Source organism: Zootoca vivipara, chromosome 11, assembly GCF_963506605.1.
Source record: "Zootoca vivipara chromosome 11, rZooViv1.1, whole genome shotgun sequence".
Taxonomy (NCBI): Eukaryota; Metazoa; Chordata; class Lepidosauria; order Squamata; family Lacertidae; genus Zootoca; species Zootoca vivipara.
Window position 1 is genome coordinate 10,588,024 of NC_083286.1, and position 17,324 is coordinate 10,605,347.

The window sequence follows — 17,324 nt, forward strand, 5'->3', positions numbered from 1 at the left end:
GCACAGCTTCTGCAAAAGTTGGATTGCCTTCTCACAAGTTTTCTGCAGGTATCAAACTCAACTTCTGGGAAGCTGTAGAGCATATCAGATATTCAAAACAGCAGGGGAGTTTTCCATAAGGCTATTCCCATTAGTGTTACCTTTTTCCCTGCAGAGTAGCTAAAAAGGAGAAGGAAAAAAGGAGGGAATTGCAACTTTATAAATGTCTCTGGGGATTTTGACCTGAGGTAACCTGCAAACCACGTTCAGTCCAAATCATAATGCATTTACTATTTCAATCTGCCACAGTAAAGAATAATGTTTCTCCACAGGATATTAGAATTAGCCTATTCAGGAGACTGAAGCTTCATATTTTAAAATGACTGTGGACTGTAACTACACATTAGTCACTCCCCAAAAGAACTTATTCTAACCTTTTGAAAATAATTTTCTCTGGTACCAAAGTACCCTCTTTTTTGGCACTAACACAATACAGATCCTATGCACATCGACTAGAAGTAAGTCTTATGTCACATATCAGGAACCAGATCCTAGCCTGCACCCTGCTTTGGCAAATGGGGATGCAGGCTGGGACTTAGGCTGTGCCAGGGGGCGGAGCCAATGGAAGGGGAAGGCTTCCCTTGGGTCTGCCCCTTGCCCATTTAAGCAGCCTGCACCTGGGGCACAACCTGTTTGTACCTTCGCTGGGTTTCCCCACCCACCCGCCCTTGGTTTAAGCTGATAGTCAATGACTTTGCTGTGGCTACAGTAGTCGCCGTTCTTAAAGGGGCCGGGTAGGAATTTGCCCATAGGGCTAATTGGCTCTGACCCAGTGGTTTTTCCTACCTCATAGCAGTTGTCACAACTGGGTTGGGCATTGGGGCAATCCTTTGTCTTGGATGGAGGGGAGGTTGTAGTCTCTGCCTGCCCCTCCAAACGTTGGGGTATCCCGTTAAAGGGATCCGGGGGGAGCTGTCCTGTCCAAGTACCCAGGCAGGGCCAGGGCCGAAGCACTCCCCCGTTTGGATTATTTCATATTTTCTACGATGCCGAGCCTGTGCTGGACAGCAGCACAAGATATAGTATGGATATTTTCAGTTGTTTCTTTGATGCTTATGTTTTGTTTCGAAGAGTTCTGTCAGTAAAAGTTTGAATGATGTATTTATGGGCCTGGACAACAATTGCTTTCCAAAAGGAGTTGGTTCTTATGCTTCCAATTGCTTCAAACAGCAGAATATTAATATCTGCAACAGGATCGACTATGACGCTGATTAAGCTTAAGCTTCAGGGCACCTAATCCCAAAGGGGCCCTAGAAGCATCTTTAGTCCACATTTCCTCAAAGATTTGGGCGGTAGACCCCATTTGTGTGGCATCACTCAAATTTTGGGGTCCATATTTCTACAATCCCAAAGTTTGATAGTCAGCAGCACAAATGTTGTAAAGGTGTGGTGATCTGTCATGGAATAATCCCATAGAAGAAGAAAGCAGTAGTTACTGAGGCCTCGTTGCTGTTATGAAAATCTAACATGACAGTCTAAGCTGCAGGACCCCCAAAATGTAGGCCAGTCACTGCTGTCCACCTGCTTGTTTCTCCATTCACTATGCATAAGTGATGTTATCATTCTTGCCTTGCCCCAAAAGACATGAAAATACTTGCTGAAGCTCCAGCTATTGCTGTAAGGCAGGGGTCAGCAAACATTGTCGGCAGGGGGCCAGTCTACTGTCCCTCAGACCTTGTGGCGGGCCGGACTATATTTTGAAAAAAAAAAAAATGAACAAATTCCTATGCCCCACAAATAACCCAGAGATGCATTTTAAATAAAAGGACACATTCTACTCATGTAAAAACACCAGGCAGGCCCCACAAATAACCCAGAGATGTATTTTAAATAAAAGGACACATTCTACTCAGGTAAAAACATGCTGATTCCTGGACCATCTGCGGGCCGGATTTAGAAGGCAATTGGGCCACATCTGGCCCCCGGGCCTTAGTTTGGGGACCCTGCTGAAAGGTGTAGTTAAGGTTGAAAGAACTGTATCTTTCTTTGCAACTAAATGCTCAGTGCATTCTGAATTTTATAGTTTAAATACAATATGTACGGTATCAATCACATCACGCATACCTTCAGCAACCTAAAGTAAACCTTAAAACTAAAAAAAAGCCATTGAGATGAATGCACGCATTCACAAATCTCCTGAAATTAAGTTTATTGACCTCAGTGTTGCTGTTCTTAACGGAGGAAGTGATGTGATCATGCACTGTTTTAAGAATTTGTGTGTGTGTGTGAAATGTCATCTTCTCTCTCTCTCTCTCTCTCTCTCTCTCTCTCTCTCTCTCTCTTTTGCATTCCAGGGAATAGCTATAGCAAAAGACTCTATTTCACTATTGAAATAAAATAGCACACCTTCCTTGCCTTTTGGATTCTCTTATAGAACTTTGCTAGAGGCAATCTGAATGGAGATTAAAGAGTAGACTGCTTTAGAATGTTATCCTGCTTTAGGTGAAGCTTGCAACGGTAGCTTTATTCCTATGAAACCTTTGGATTAGAGTCTTTCAAATATATATTGAAAGAAAAAATTATGTGTGAGAAGGCAAGAGAGAGGGTGGGAAAAGAAAGATGAAAAATCTTATAATAAAAGAAGAAAGAGGGCAAAGGTACAAGAACTATTTTTGATTTAATTTCTTAATTTTTCTTTTTGTCCCCATGAGCTGTGTTAAACATATTTTGCTGATTTCCAAAGGCTTAGCAGTGACTGTATAATTCCTGCATGTTAATGATTACGGAGATCCTGTCATTCCATTTAGCAAAGATACTTTTATCTCTTCTGTACTGAGCTTAGTGCTAAAAATCAGCATGTCTACCTTACCAGACAGATCACTTTTTAATCAGAAATTGAGCCTATTTTTAAAAAACCCATAATAGGAACAGAGGATGACTGATAGAGATGGATTAGTAGCCAGATTCAATGATGGCACATCTCTTGACGACACTTCAGCTGCAGATGATGACAGCAATTGCGTAGACATTTACTCAACAGCAATTTTACATTGAAAGTAGGGAAGGGGAAGAATGGAGAAATGGGGAATGGTTAGAAACAGTTTCCTTTCACTCACCTTGGTTTGGAAATGATGAATGTATTGCAACACATGACAAGAACATTCCAAGGCTATAGGATGGGGAGAAGAAGAAGAAGAAGAAGAAGAAGAAGAAGAAGAAGAAGAAGAAGAAGAAGAAGAAGAAGAAGAAGAAGAGTAGTAGTTTGGATTTGATATCCCGCTTTATCCCTACCCGAAGGAGTGTTAAAGCGGCTAACATTCTCATTTCCCTTCTTCCTCCACAACAAACGCTCTGTGAGGTGAGTGGGGCTGAAAGACTTCAAAGAAGTGTGAATAGCCCAAGGTCACCCAGCAGCTGCATGTGGAGGAGTGGAGACATGAACCCGGTTCCCCAGATTACAAGTCTTATCACTCTTAACCACTACACCACACGGGCAGCCCTGTTTAGGAAAGCTTTTACGGTAATAGTTGATGAATTATTGTATTTTAATATTTTGCTGGCAGCCACGCAGAGTGGCTGGGGAAACCCAGCCAGATGGGTCGGGTATAAATAAATAAATAAATATTATTATTATTATTATTATTATTATTATTATTATTATTTCAGGGACCCTCCTTACAATCTTCTGAATGGCCTGCAATATTAGGGGCCCCTCCTCCTTTCAGTTTTCCCAATCCCAGCTGGTCATTAGGCAATGTGTCTTAGTTATAAAATTATTCTAAGTTTCTCTGGCTGAGAAGAAGGGTAAAAATGTTTAATAAGAAGAATAAGAATAAGAATTGAATTTTTCATACTGCCCTATACCTGAAGGCCTCAGGGAAGTTCACAGAAAAAGCTCAACATCAAAACCACAATATATATAATCAAAATAAAAACAACAACCCAATAACAACCCCCACAACCCAATAACACCGCCCATTAATAATAATAATAATACCGTATAAGACTAGGTTTTTCCCCTTAAAAATAATGTCAAAAATTTGGGGGCATCTTATACAAGGGGCCATCTCCCCCCATTTTCTTAAATCTGAGTCCTCCAAAATAGTCTTATACATGGGGGCGCATTATAGACGGGAAAATGCGGTAATTATTATTTTCATGGCAGAGCAGAGCTTATCATCCCATCGATAATGGAAAGATAGAAGGGAACCTTGGAGTTTGCCAGATCACTTGGACTAATACATGGAAGGCAAAGTATGAATGAATGGGTACTAATGATCTGTAGAAAGATGCCACAATAAGATGATTCTCATTACATCTGTAAGACCACAAAGCAATTCGAGGTAGAAGGACAAGAAAAGTGTTCCGAGATAAAGGTGCTCCGTGGAATGGCCATGTTCTTGATAATGGATGGTTTTAATTACTCTTATTGATTGGAGAGCTGCCTAACTAGAGAGGAAACACAATGAAGAGTGAGCAAAGTGAAGCATTTGGGTGTGTTTTATTAAACAGCCTGTGTTGTCAAGCAGCTGTTTTGTATTCTGTTCTTCTTGAGCCTGGGAAAAAAGCCAAGGATGATGAGGTACTTGAAGAAGTTGGAAATGACCTTCATCTTAGCAGGGTCCACAGTGGTGAAAGGTGAAGAGGGGTTAGTCCACTTAACAGGATGTCATGAACTGGAAATAAATATAACAACCAGGGGAAAACATTAAGCAGAACTATGAATTTTGTTTCATTTTTTCAAAAGCAAAACTAAATTAGCCTGCATTTAAGTAAGGATCCTTGATTGTTTCCATACATTACTAACGAAAGCAGGTGATTACAGAATGATATGAAAGCCCCATGACTAGATGCACTCAGAATTATAGCACACAATTCAGGGCACAATTACGCTCATCCAGTTAAGTCGTGTGCCCCTATTTGTGAAATAAAAGGGATCACTCATCCCTAACACATACATCCATCATGCGGTACTGCTACCTTCATCTATTTTTACACACAGATTTGTATTAAGGAATTAATCATCTTGCTTGTAAGCCAGTCACATACTTTAAAACATTTCACAGAGACACTTGCATGCCTGGTTGCAGTTATTTTTGCATAATTCTGCAACCAGTGAGATTTTCCAGCAACCAGTCTGGAGGGACGGAAGGATCCTGTTTTAGTTGATACATTCTGTTCCTTTACACACACACACACACCAAAAATCCATGTTAACTTCCTACCTACCAGTAGGCAAATTTGCCAGAATGCTTGTTTTCCCCTGCTCCATCCTGTTTCCAAATGCTTCATTGCACTTGGAGGCTAATCTCCCCTCTGTTGAATTGCAAATTTGGTGTAGGACATTTAATGATTGGCTTCGCCTAAATTTAAACTCCACCATTCTACTACTGATTATTTTCCACCCAGCCATTTTGACACTTTGGCTCCCTATTGGCAAAAATTAACAATTCCAAAATACAGGCCGCTTTCACTTTCACAAGATTGAATATACTGCCTTTGACTGTACTTGAGGGTCGATTAAAAAAAAATCCACAAGAAAAACAGTTATGTCCATGTGGAGATGGCAGTTATGGAGTCAGTGGCTCATGTGCTTCTGGCTTGCACTCTTTATAAGGATTTGAGGAGTGAGGTTATTTGTTGTTGTTGTTTAGTCGTTTCCGACTCTTCGTGACCCCATGGACCATAGCACGCCAGGCACTCCTGTCTTGCACTGCCTCCTGCAGTTTGGTCAAACTCATGTAGAGGTTATGACCCCTCTACTATTGTCCATGCTGGGTTGCTCAGCCATTGCTACTGCCTCTTTTAGCAGATCTCTCTCTCTGGACCTAAACCAGCCCTTTCACTTCAGGAACCAGCACACAGGGCTTCTCTCTCTCACCTAGCCTCTCCGTCTGCGTATGCCTCTGCCTGCCTAGCACCCACTTGCTTCTCCTTCTCCTTCAGAGAGAGAGTGAGAGTTTAGAGGCCCTGCATGCTGGCTCCTCAGAGAAAGGGCTGGTTTTTTTGGAGAGAGAGAGAGAGAGAGAGAGAGAGAGAGAGAGATCTCTCAACAGAAATCTACGAGAAACAATCACATGATCTATAGGTCGACCCCGATCGACGTGTTGGACAATGCTGGTCTTAACCACTGAGCCTCTTGAGCTTGCCAATCGGAAGGTCAGCAGTTCGAATCCGCGCAATGGGGTGAGCTCCATTGCTCTGTCCCAGCTCCTGCCAACCAAGCAGATTGAAAGCACACCAGTACAAGTAGATAAATAGGTACCACTGTGGTGGGAAGGTAAACGGCATTTCTGTGTGCTCTGGCTTCCGTCACAGTGTTCCATTGCACCAGAAACGGTTTAGTCATGCTGGCCACATAACCCAGAAAGCTGTCTGTGAACAAACACCGGCTCCCTCAGGTTGAAAGCGAGATGAACACTGCAACCCGATATGTGGGGTTGATTTAGAAAATGGCGTGGCATACCCGCCGATCCTCTAGGGTTTAGGAAACTTAGTGCTGGCAAGCCAGCAAAGTGACAGGTCAAAAGGTAAAGGCACAGGGTCAGCTACACTGGAAGAGGCTTGGTGGATCTGGGAAGATCAGGATAGATCTGGTTGGTGCAGGTTTGGCAGGAGAAGACCAGGATGGGTCGAACCTAGGTCAGGATAAGAACAATGGAAAATAGGAAAAGTATTGGGAGTCACAAGATGGAGAGGAGGGGGATGTTTGAAGAGCAGGCATGTGACAGGTACATGATGTGTGGGATGTGCGGTTCACCACTTCCTTCATGGCCGAAATTTTGGGTGTTGGCAGGAAGTGACACGCACCAAGACATTACTATGCATGAGGTTACGCTCTTGTTATTGGTTGGAAACTGCATTACAAGTTAATCATTAGCTGTCAAGGTTGCTTACAATAAATACAGGCTCCTGTGCTATGCCCAGGGTTGGCCTTTTGGAACTCTACCTTGTCTCCCATCTCGTTACTGGTTTTCCATTACTACACCGATAGTCACCTTTGAGTAGACTTAACCATCCAGGGATCCTTTGCCTTTACCTTTCCCCCCCTTTTTTTTTACAAATAATGTGCATTAGAGTGTGGTTCATGCATCCATCTTTCCCTTCCATTCAGAGATGGGATTTCTGTTTTCTACTTGGACAGGCATGGTCTCCAAACAAAAGCTGAGCACCATAATCCTGAGCACAGTTTTGAAAACTAAAACCCAAGGCAATCCAATGAAACTGAATGGTGGGAGACGAAAAGAAAGCATTTCTTCATGCAGCAGACAGTTAAAACAATTAAAATTGACTAACACATGGTGAAGTGGTAGCTGCCAAGTTGGACAGCTTTAAAAGGAGATTAGTCTCATTCCTGGAGAACAAGGCTATCAATGACTATGAGCCAGTGTGCCTCTCAATAATAGTTGCTGGGCAACCCAAGCAGAAGAATGCTGTTGAGCACATATTCTGTTGGTTGCCCTCCCATAGGTATCAGGTTGGCCACAGTGGGAACCAAATTCTGGACCAGATAAGCCTTTGGTCTGATCTGGCAGAATTCTTTTTTTATGTTCTCAGTGAGAATTCAATTATCCTCTTTCAGGGCTCCAGTTATGAATAGGTTTCTCATTTTCAGTATTTGCAAATAGGTCGGGTGCAGAAGTTTTTGATTCCATTCCCAGTATTGCCGAGGAAGTGGATTGTGGGTGTTCGGTTGAATGATGGTCAACATAATAAATCTGTTATATATGTTGGACAGCATATTTTCAAAGAGAGTTGTGGGGGCTTCAGCTACGGCCATTTGCGGACCATATTTTGCCTATCACATTCCACCTCTTCAAATGACACCGCTAATAAATGCTAAGCGTCATTGTGAAAACGCACACACTTTAGAGTGAAGCTGTGAAGATTTGCTAAATCTTCTGCAGCACTTTTAAAAAAAGAATTCAGAGATTAATTTTCTAAATTCTCTGAGGATTTGACTCTCTTTCAGTGTGCCACTCCACAAAAGAGATTAATCTACTTGTTTGCTTTTTTTCTTTGAAATGATAGAATAAATGTTTATTTTCCTAATAAACAGCCATTCAACTGTGTCTAGTAAGGAAATTGGTGCATGTTCAATATTTGATTGCTGTTTGCTTATAAAAAGATTTTTTTTCTGTTACTACTTTTCCATTTGCAAAGTAAATATAACAATATCTTCACTTTCAACTGTATTGTATTTTCATAATTGTCATAAGATTTATTCAGACTTATTTATTCATGTTTGTTTTATTAAAGAAGTATTTAGTCTATTAACTCCATGAGAGCTTTGGAGTTTTATTTTTGGAGTAGGGTAGGATCATCATAGAGCTAGTTAGATCTTTTTTTAAAATGAAAATCTGCTGTTGTTTGTTAGATAGTTTTCCAAATAAATACAACAAGCCTAAGATAGCCTGCAGTCAGGAACAATGCTAATGTATGTGATATTAAATACTACAATTCCAAGTGACAGGCGCTTAACTTAAAATTGCCACTTTCTCCCTTGCTGGCTCTTTTCCTATTCTGGATGAATGTGTGACAGATTTGATGAAAAACTGGCAGATTTAAACCATTACTGTAAGAATTTTTGCAGCAGGACCCTGATTTTTATTTTTATTTTTTGGAACTGCTGGGTTTGACTTGAATGGCTAGGCAGCAAGAGAATATATCCCCTGCACTTCTGTGTTCTTTATTTTCCCTCAACCAGCTGCTCTATATTCTAGGGAGTTGAATACACATCCTTTTTAAGTATAATGGTATAATGGTATGGAGAGCTGCCGCTGTGTTGGTCGCAAAGTATCAAAGAAACAAAACAGATACAGTGGCTCAATCATGCAATTTTGGGACATCAAAGACATAGAACACAATATGGAACCAGAATGGGATTTTGAGGCTGTCATATGTAACTGGGTAGGTCTGCGAGTGATCTCAACTGTCTGCATAGTGCAATATTAAACACAGAAGACCCTTGCTATCGCTTGTTACTAACTTTCATATTTAGTAAATAGGGCAGTAGCTTGGTATGCAAAACCTGTCTTTGAACTCAGGAGGAGATTAGCCAACAGAGAGTGTATTAGTACTGCATTATGTAAGGAGAGCAATTTTCCTCAGGTGTTGTGAAGATTAATTTGTTAATATTTGTGAATGCATGCCTTTGATCATGTAAAGAGTTCCTTCTAGGCTGTAATGTAGGATTTTAAATGGAAAGGAAGGGCAGACGAGACTCTGAGAGGGGCTCTGAGAGAGATGAATATTTTCATTTTATTTTAAAGGTTTTATATGGAAGTGAAAGTGGTTTGTGGGGAATGGCCTCACAGGCCAAACTGGAACCCATGGTGGGCCTAATTTGGTCTGCTGGCCAGAGGTTTCCCATCATAGAGAAGAACAAGACTTGCTAAAGCAGGACCAGCATGGCTTCTGCAAGAATGTGTCCTGTCTGTAACCCAGTGGTTCTCAAACTTTTTTTCTCTGGGACACACTTTCAGAATATACTTTTGCTTGCACCATTTTTTAAATTGATAAGAAATACAATGGAAGGCAAATGAAACTCTTGGCAGTGCTTTATAGCACTGGTTTAACACATGACCATGGGCACCCAGAAAATATAGAACAATGCAGCTACGTAAGAACATGAATCATTCCCAAATCATTCCCAAAATAAACGAGTCTTCTCCAGCACTTTGCTCAAATGGCAGTTCTGGATCACAGCTAGGATTGCCTTCAGTATCACTAGATGTTCTTGTTCTCATCTTGAAAATATGTCTATCTATATGACCCTCGGTGTCCCAATTCTACAATTCTTTGATTCTATGAGTCCATGTGCTCAATCACAGAAGACCCACAAACAAACTCACATTCAAGCCTCTCAGACAAGCGACCAGCCTTAATCCAAAGGATAGAAGATCTCTCTCTTCAGTCTCCACCACCAGTCCTCACGAATGCCCCTGTTACAAGTCCTGGTTGTGAGCTCCCAGAAACTGCAGCCAGCTAATAAATAAATAAATAAATGTGAATCATTACAATTCTTCATGGTGCTATTAGTAATCATTTAAACAGCAATGCATCCTGGATTATTTAGGCACTGCCAGTGAGGATGCTATATATCACAGGAGGTCGGTTAATAGTAAATTCCAAATATAGGTAGTGGTGCCTTTGAAAGTGGTGCCTCTTGGAACGGAGAAGAATCAACTTTGACTTTCTCCCTCTCTGGAGCAGTGAATAGTGAAAGATTACTTCATCCCAACTATAAAGAGCCCTTTAATTTGATATCTGCGCCTGCAATCAGGAAGCATTCGAGTGTAGAACAAACATGTTGAGAGCATACTTGAAAATAAATGTGAGTGATTTAGCAAGGCGCAAAGTCCCCTGTTTTGGAAGTTTGCGGTGATTATATGAACAAGCTTGAGAAAAAACAGGAGTGCCATGAGGTGACCAAATTATGAATCTTTCATCATTTTGCTTTTAACCTTGAAATTGCCCATAAAGACAACCTTCGAAGTAGATTCTTCTTTCGCATGTTTCTGCTTGAATGATAGCAAGCCACATATTTTGTTTAACTTCTTGATTTCATAAAAATAATAGGAAGTTCTACTACAGAAATGAAAGAGATGGTGTAAACATTTATAAATCAAATAGAGGAGATTAGTAATAGAGCAGTGTTTGGGGTTTTTCTAAGGGCTTTTTGTTTAAAATGCCCCCCTCTTGAAATTGGCAAGGAGATAAGTAACTATACATCCTTTAGAAGACACCTGAAGTTTATATATATATATATATATATATATATATATATATATATATATATATATAATGCTTCATGTTTTATTATGTTTTTATATATGCTAGAAGCCACCCAGAGTGGCTCGGGCAATCCAGTCAGATGGGTGGGGTATAAATAATAAAATTATTTATTATTATTATTATTATGTGATAGGACATCCCTGTTTTCATTGGAGAAATGTTGGAAGGTTAAATACTGCTTAATATTTCAAAAATCTGTATTATTTACCTCTATCCCAGTGTACATTACACATTTTAGGTGTAACATTGTTCAAGTGCTGTCCTTTCTATGAAAAAGGCCCGGTATTTTCTGAAAGATTTCTTTAGTTCTTTAAAAAATTATTCATGAACAGGGCTAGGCTTTTCTCTGAATAACTTAAAGATCCTAGATGGGCTGTGGCAAAGCACAGGCCCTTTCTTTTCAATAGTTTTCAGGCAGGATTAAAGGCAGTTTTCTGCCTTTGAAGTTGCCTTAAAAACTCCTAGAACAAAAATATTTTCCCTTTTATAGTGTAAATGAAGGTTCATCATTAAGGGATATGTTTCTCCTGGTCATGATTTCCACGATACAAATAATAACTTCTTCTAGTGTGTGCCCCCCCCCCCCGAACACTACCGTTAAAGTTACCAGCAACTTTGGCCAGCCAGAAAAAGTTGCTTTTATATATTTGGACTTCTATTTGGATGTAGCAGTTTTGTCCTTTCCTATGATGAGCATCTAGCTCAGGGGTCAGCAACCTTTTTCAGCCATGGGCCAGTCCACCGTGCCTCAGACTATGTGGTGGGCCGGACTATATTTTGGGGAAGAAAATGAACAAATTCCTATGCCTCACAAATAACCCAACCTACTCATGTAAGAATACCAGGCAGGCCCTCCACAAATAAACCAGAGATGCATTTTAAAGAAAAGGACACATTCTACTCATGTAAAAACATGCTGATTCCCGGACCATCTGCGGGCTAGATTGAAAAGGTGATTGGGCTGCATCCGGCCCCCAGGGCCTTACGTTGCCTACCCCCTGATCTAGCTTGATATAACCAGTGAAGCAGTAGGTATATTGTGGAAACAATGGGAGCAGAGGTGGCTAGAGGGTCTGGCTAGCCTGGAACTAGTCAGGCTGCAGAAGCTTAAAACAGGATGGCAGGGTGCCGAGTGCTTGACAGTGAAATCCTATGGATATCTATTCACAACTTCAGAAGTAGGTGCCATTGAGTCCAATGGAAATAGCTCTTTGGTGCATCCCTGAAGTGCATCCCCTCTCTTGGTGCTGACTGTGATCTTAAAGTCAGTTGGCAATGGCAATAAATTACTGGATGAATCATAGAATTGGAAGGGACCCCAAGGGTCTTCTAGTCCAACCCCCTGCAATGAAGGAATCTCAGCTAAAGCATGAGTGTTGGTCTTGTGGGTAATCCAAGAAGCAAGGTCCAAGCCTGGTCCATGGTCCAAAGAGTCAACATAGTCAGTCCAATGTAGCCGAAGCAGGGTGCAGGTCAAGGAACCAGGGCAGGTCAGGAACAGGAACATAGGCAGGATCTTGCAAACAGCAATGTTTCTCCCACAACCTGGGGGTGGGGTCTGACCGCCTTTTATCTCTGACGGGGTAATGGCCAGTCCCGATCCCCTGATGACTTACCACCCTGTTTCGCGAGCACTCCTCCTGCGAGTACTCAGGTCTCTCCTTCTCTCAGACCGGAGTCTCTGCAGCTCGGGAGACGCCGGTGGGTTACTAGACCCAGGAGCCACCTCAGCCTCTCCTGACTCAGCCGGTAGTGGGTCAGCTGTCGGTGATGACCCAGTTGATGGCAACGAGGTATTCCCCACATCTGGAGCCAGGACAGGCTCAGGCCCCTGACTCGGATCAGCTGGTGCTTGTTGCAGGGGAACCTGTGCAGACTGAGGCTCCTCAGAATCAGGCCCCAGACTTGGTGCAGACTGAGACTCCTTTGGTTCCCAGCCTGAGCCCGAGTCCCAGGCCATCACAGCAGGCATGGGAAGTGGCCATCCAACCTCTGTTTCAAAACCTCCAAGGAAGGAGAGTCCACAACCTCCCGAGAGGAACTGTTCCACTGTCAAACGGGATGTTCTTTCTGAGGTTTAGTCAGAATCTACTTTCTTGTTAACTTGAAGCCATAAAATATAGGCAGTGCAGGCACAAGAATCTGGCCTGAGTCAGGCAACAGGAGATACTACTGCCCTCCTTTTCTGCTCCTCTCTTGCTGCCATTTCATTTCTCCTTCCCTCCTGTCTAGTCATCCTCCTCACTGTTTCCCTGTTTACATTGTTGTTGTTGTTAATTTAATTTATATACTGCCCTATACCCGGGGGGTCTCATGGTGGTTCACAGAATAAAATCAAGATATAAAAACACAAAATACATAATAAAAACAAACAACAACAACCCAACAACCCCCCCCAAGCCACATTCTAAAAGGGTGTTGGATGTCAATAAGATCAACCAATGACCTGGTTAAAACGGAACGTTTTTGCCTGGCGCCTAAAGGTGTATAGTGAAGGCGCCAGACGAACTTCCTTGGAGAGAGCATTCCACAGACGGGGAGCCACTGCAGAGAAGGCCCCGTTCTCGTGTTGCCACCCTCTGGACCTCTCATGGAGGAGACAGATGAAGAAGGGCCTCAGATGATCTCAGGGTCTGGGTAGGTTCATATGGGAAGAGGTGGTTCTTGAGGTATTTTGGTCCTGAGCCATTTAAGGTTTTATAGTTTAAAACTAGCACTTTGAATTGGGCCTTTTGCTGCTGGTTAGTTCTCCTCCTTCCTACCTCACTCTGGGAGGGGCCAAGCGGGTCCTTGCTCCGAGTGAGCCATTTTGCATGATGTGGCCAAGAGAGGGCTTCTGCCAGCTCCACTCTGCCACACTGCCTGGAAGTTGTCTTTAAATTTAGGAAAGAGGCTTTATCACATCTCTGTGATACATTACAGCTGGCAAGAGGTTGTGCCCTTCCAGAAGGGAATGTCACCTCTGAGAGCCTTGGGGACTGGATAAAGTGTTCTGCTGGGCTGCATGAGATATCTGGGACCAGTGCTTTTTCCTGGGGGGACGCAGAGGTAGACATACCCCTAAAAAAATTGTCAATCTTTGTACTTTTGTCCAATTACATTATTTAATTTTCCCGATTTGAACTATAAAATGCTGGTTTTCTTGAGTCAAAATGAGAGTACCCCTAACCTTTTTATATATATAGAGAGAGAGAGCACTGTCTAGGACTGATGTTTCCCAGCCTTAACCACTTATAGTAGCCTAGAGAAGAGTGTAAGAACAGTAGATGGGACCCTGAATAGGAACTTCTCTGTTTGGGGGTAGATATAAATTGCAACACATGGTTACAGGTTCCACTTGTTATCTCTTTGTTTGCCACACTGGACTAACTGAGTTGTATCCACAATGATGACCCAGTGATTTAACCCATAATGCCAATACACGAAGGACAGCCTAATAAAAATGTGAAGGACTCTATAAATTAAAAGTGTAGATTAACTTACTAGTAAAGGTAAAGGGGCCCCTGACCATCAGGTCCAGTTTCTGGCAAAGCTGTTTCTGGAAAACCAGAGCAGCACACGGAAACGCTGTTTACCTTCCTGCCGGAGCAGTCCCTATTTATCTACTTGCACTCTGATGTGCTTTCGAACTGATAGGTGGGCAGGAGCTGGGACCAAGCTCCTTACTAGTAGTAGGGGATGAATTCCTTTTTCAGAAGAGAAAATAAGTACTTTGTGGCAGAGGAAAACTGCATTAAGATCATGCTGGCTGGCACTGCAAGGTCATGTCTGTCACATAATGTTTATGCTTGGACGGTAAAAGGTAAAGGTAAAGGATCCCTGGACGGTTAAGTCCAGTCAAAGGCGACTATGGGGTTGCGGTGCTCATCTCGCTTTCAGGCTGAGGGAGCAAGTGTTTGTCTGCAGACAGCTTTCCGGGTCATGTGGCCAGCAAGACTAAACCACTACTGGCACAACGGGACACCGTGGCAGAAACCAGAGAGTACGGAAATGCTGTTTACCTTTCTATTTATCCTCTTGCACTGGCGTGCTTTTGAACTGCTAGGTTGGCAGGAGCTGGGACAGAGCAACAGGAGCTCACACCGTCATGGGGATTCAAACTGCTGACCTTCTGATTGGGAAGCCCAAGAGGCTCAGTGGTTTAGACCACAGCGCCACCCGTGTCCTGAATAAACAAGCACACAGTCACTGGTAGGTCCACCCGCCATTGTGAGGCTCAAAGCAATGAAGGTGATGCCTCCCCAGCTGTTGCCATTGGCTGTGGGTTTCTTGTGATGTCACAAAAGCACTTGGCACTTGGCAAGGCAGGTCAGGGGGGAAGCCCTTTTTTATTTCCAACAGGACACACCTGGCAATGGACGTGACATTCAGCACTGCCCAGGTTTCTTCCACTTGGAGGAGGCAAAGTGGTGAATGGAAGGAGGCAATCCTCTGGCAGTGGGATGCTAGGGAGCAATAATAAGGCAAGTTTGCTTGCTTGAAGGCTGCTGGTATCTGTGGTTGGAAGCTGGCAGACATCTCATGATGAACCTAACAGTAGATTCTGGCACAACAGGACATCGTGACGGATACCAGAGCACACAGAAATGCTGTTTACCTTCCCAACACAGCGATACCTATTTATCTACTTGCACTGGCATGCTTTTGAACTGCTTTTGAGCTGCTGGGTGCTTGTACATGCACCTACAGTCATGCTATTCTCTAATAGGCAAAACCTGTTTTTTTAAAAAAACGATGCAATGCAGCACAACTCAGCTGCTTTTGATAAAAATGACACCGGCTTTAAGGCATAAGAGTGTGCAGCTGATCCGCAGAGTTGCTCAAATTTGTACTGTTCCAAGTTTCCTACAGAAAGAAAAATTCCACAGCAGAGAAAAGGCTTGGCTTCTCTATTGGCCTGTACACACTCACGTGTAAACAGACAGTACACACCTATAACAAAAAGTGACACTGCCTGGGAAAAACTTTACCACCTGATTTTGCTGATTGTACTGTTTCTGACATTTTACTATCACATTTGCTTTTTGCTAGATGGAGATAATCTTTGCAAATGTGGGTCTCACTGTGATTTAAGAGAGTGTCGGGTTATCCCTTGGGAACGCTGGCTGCCTTTTATAGAGACAGCTCCCATGCTTTCTCGTGTGCACTAATTGGGAGCACAGACATCTTCTTTGCCTTTTGTGACAGTGGCTCTGTCTCAATTACTTGACCTCATCCTTCTGACAGGGTGGGTATCATAGCCACAGCCATAAAGGTGACTGTGGCAAGTTACATGCTCCTCGCTCCAGCAATGTATTTTTTGAGGCGCAGAGACAGCCATGGAGCAGATTGCCGATTCGCATATCCTGCTGTGAAGTGGGTCTTTGAGTAAATGCCACCCTTTTTGGCAGCAGCTGGGAGGGATGCAATATCACCATCACATCTGGTACGGAGAATTGTAGAGTTGGAGGAAGAATACAGAATGGGAAAGGCAGCTGTTTTCATTCTCAGCTGCTCAGGAGCGATCCACTCTGGTCTCCTAGCTGATTTCTAGTTATTTCTGCCATATGTTTGAAAACCTGAATTCTGGAACTTCAGATAGGCTGTGATGCAGAAAACCTTACCTTGAAAGACCACAAAGCAGCATAATTTCTTGACTTGCCCTTCAGTGTAATGCATAGTTTGCTCACGTAAAAACTAATTAGAAATGTTGGCAAGAGCCCATGCGGTTGCCCACCCTGGCCCCATGTGGCACTTAAAATTCTGTTGTATTTTAATGATGTATAAAAGCACAACAAAATGAAACAGATAAAACAATTTTACAAGGACACAGGCAAAATAAATATTTAATGGCTTTCCACTCTTCAGAATTAACCCATGAATGTTTGAAACTGTCTTTTCCTTTGAAATACTATCTGTGCACATGTGTGCGAGAGAAAGGTGCCATCTTTTAATCAAGATTTTTGTTTTTGTTTTTCAGGAAGGACTTTTCACATTGAATGCTGCTTTTTTAGCAGCTTATACTCCCATGCAGGGCAAGTTTAGTGCCAATCTGAATAACTTGGGGCCATTGCAAATATTGCACACCTCCTACACAGAAGGAAAATGTAGAAAATGTGCGTAGAAAATGTGTCAAAGCAGAAACATAACTTCACACATAGATATTCATTACCAAGCTTAAAACCATGGAAGCACCTGGGATGAATAGAGACATCGGATTCTTATCTCATTATGCATAATCAAGCTTTCTTTAGCACCTCAGCCCAGGACTAATTGCAGCCATCAGCAGCCATTAACAGCCATCTACAGGTTTACCACTCCCATCAGCCCATCACCCATTCCCACCCACCCCCACCACCCTCTGTATATATATATAGGGTCTATCACTTCTGTTTCTAGTGTATCTGAAGAAGTGTGCATGCACACGAAAGCTCATACCAAAATATAAACTTAGTTGGTCTTTAAGGTGCTACTGAAGGAATTTTTTTTATTTTGCTTCGACTCAGATCAACACGGCTACCTACCTGTAACTATAGATATTCATGTGAGGCAGTTGTATTTCTTTCCAG